Source organism: Bison bison, unplaced genomic scaffold (assembly GCF_000754665.1).
Source record: "Bison bison bison isolate TAMUID 2011002044 unplaced genomic scaffold, Bison_UMD1.0 scf7180017864280, whole genome shotgun sequence".
In the NCBI taxonomy this organism is placed as follows: Eukaryota; Metazoa; Chordata; class Mammalia; order Artiodactyla; family Bovidae; genus Bison; species Bison bison.
The window spans coordinates 8,073,030-8,075,700 of record NW_011494852.1 but is presented as its reverse complement, the minus strand read 5'-3'; positions in this window follow the sequence as shown (position 1 = coordinate 8,075,700).

The following is a 2,671-nucleotide window of genomic DNA, read 5'->3' as shown; positions in this document are numbered from 1 at the left end:
AGGAGCAGAGAGGTCTGTTCTGGCTCAAAGCGGCAGGGGGAGGGGGGCGGGTCCTGAGGGCCCAGACACCTAGTGGTGAGGGGGCAGGGGGCTGGGGACCTGAACTTCTAGATTTTGAGGGAAGGCAGAGGGGCTGGACTCCTGGATCCGAAGGAGAAGGGAGCTGGGCGTCGGGCTCTGGGGTCTCGGCGGCAGAGGGGTCAGGAGCCCAGACTGGGGCCCGCTGACCACCGGCTCCGTGTAGCTCTCTGGCCGCTGCGGTCCGGTGTTCACGGTGTGGCTGGGCCAGTGCCCTGTAGTGGTGCTGTGCCGCTACGCAGCGCTGCGGGACGCACTGGTGCTGCAAGCGGATGCCTTCTCCGGCCGCGGGGCCATGGCAGTCTTCAAACGCTTCACACGCGGAAACAGTGAGGCCCGGGGGTGGGCGGCAGGGGTGGGGGAGGGCCGGGGAGCGGCGGAAGTGCGGCCCGGAATATCCAGTCGGCGAAAAAAAGCTGGATCGGAGAAATGGGGCGGGGCCTCCTAGAGTCAAGGCTAATGAGGAGAGGTTGGGGCGGAGCTACATTGTAGGGGTCGAATGGGAGTAGGGGGGACTGGTTCCTTGTGCAGCCCCTAGAAGAGCCTAAGAGTCAAAGCCAAACAGAGCAAGCACTGGTCAGGGGTCAGGACCAGCAGAGGCGGGGTCAATGTGTGGATAGGGCCGAGAAGACTGGGGTGGCATCCAAAAGATCTGGAAAAGAAGCAGAGCGAAGAGTTGCGAGAAAGTCGGCTCCATCGCGGGATGCTTCTGGGATGGGGCGTAGCCAACTTATCACCCAACCCCTTCTCTTCCCAATGCCCCCCACACCTCCCCCAAGGCATAGCGTTTTCTAAAGGGCCGCGCTGGCCGACGCTACGCAATTTTGCACTTGGAGCACTTAAGGAGTTTGGCTTGGGTACGCAGACCATCGAAGAGCGTGTCCTGGAAGAGGCGGCTTGTCTGCTTGGTGATTTTCAAGCCACTGGAGGTACGGCCTGGAAAAAGAGAGGGACCATTTGTGGGCGTGGACACTGGTCTAGAAAGGACCAAGTGAAGGCATTTGGTGGAACGAAGCCAATAACCCAAGAGCTGGGTGGGATCAGAACCACCCAGCGTATGACCTCATCATGTTCCCACCTCTAGGAGCCCCGTTCGACCCCCAGCGGCTACTGGATAATGCTGTATCTAATGTTATCTGCTCCGTGGTCCTTGGGAACCACTATGGCTATGAGGACATGGAGTTCCTGAGGCTCCTGGACCTTTTCAATGACAACTTTCGCATCATGAGCTCCAGGTGGGGCGAGGTGAGAGGGTCGTGTGCCCAGTCTATGCCAAACCCGAGTGCATGGATCATTAGAATGGAGCAGTCTTAGAATGTTGGAATTGAAGAGTTTCGCAACTTACAACATCGAAGTCCTGGTCCAGACCCCCCCACAGGGAATTAATGGTCTTGTTCAACGTCCGATTGATTTCCTGTCCCCCTAGATGTACATTTTCCCCTCCCTCCTGGACTGGCTCCCAGGCCTACACCACTGAATATTCCGAAACTTCGCTTCGGGTTTTCATCTCTCAGCAAATCCAGCTGCACCAGCAGACGCGGTAGTCTGGGAAGCCCCACGATTTCATCGATAGCTTCCTGGATCAAATAGATAAGGTGCAGGGCCCTGCCGCCCACCAGCAGGCGCCTGGCACGCAGCAGCACCTATCTTCTGTACCCACAGGAACAGAGAACCCCGAGAGCCATTTCCAGGCAGAGACGTTGGCGATGACGATGCATAATCTCTTCTTTGGTGGTAGAGACCACAAGTACCACCCTGCGCTATGGACTCATTCTGCTCAAATACTCATTCGTAGCATGTCTGCAAGCTGGAGAGCTATGGATGAGGGGGCTGGGGTTTGGGGTCGGCCGGAGGCTGCGGTATGCGTAGTTCACATTTCTGGTGGCCCCAGCCAAAGTGCAGGCTGAGCTGGATGACATGGTTGGCCGAATGTGTGCCCCAACCCTGGAGGACCGAGAGCACCTGCCCTACACCAACACTGTGCTGCACGAGATCCAGTGCTTCATCAGTGTGGTGCCCTTTGGGCTCCCGCGTGCTCTCACCTGCGACACTCACCTGCGTGGCTACTTCCTGCCCAAGGTGCCCACTAAGTCTGGGGATCCTGCACAGGGCCGGGGAGGGCCTATCAGCAGGTCTGAGCATTCACCGCTGATGCACAAAGGATTCCTTACATTGGCTTCTAACTGGGGCCTTTTTTGAGTAACCTTGGCACATCTCCCCAGGGCACCTTTGTCATTCCTCTGCTTGTGTCTACACACTGGGTCCCCACCCAATTCAAGAACCCAGAATGCTTCAACCCCACCAACTTCCTAATGACCAGGGCGAGTTCCAGAGCAACGCCTTCACGCCCTTTGCCCTAGGTCTGGGCTGGGCAGGGAGGGGACCAGTCAGGACATGCCCTGGCACGCATGGGTTTCTCACTCCATACCCATGTCCCCAGGAAAGGGGACGTGCCTGGGTGCAGGCCTGGCCCCAACCGACATCTTCCTCTTCCTCACCTCCATTCTGCTGCGGTTCTTCCTGCTCCCTGTGGGGAGCCACTCCGACACAGACCTCACCCCGCAGTGCACTGGCCTGGGCAACGTGCCCCCAG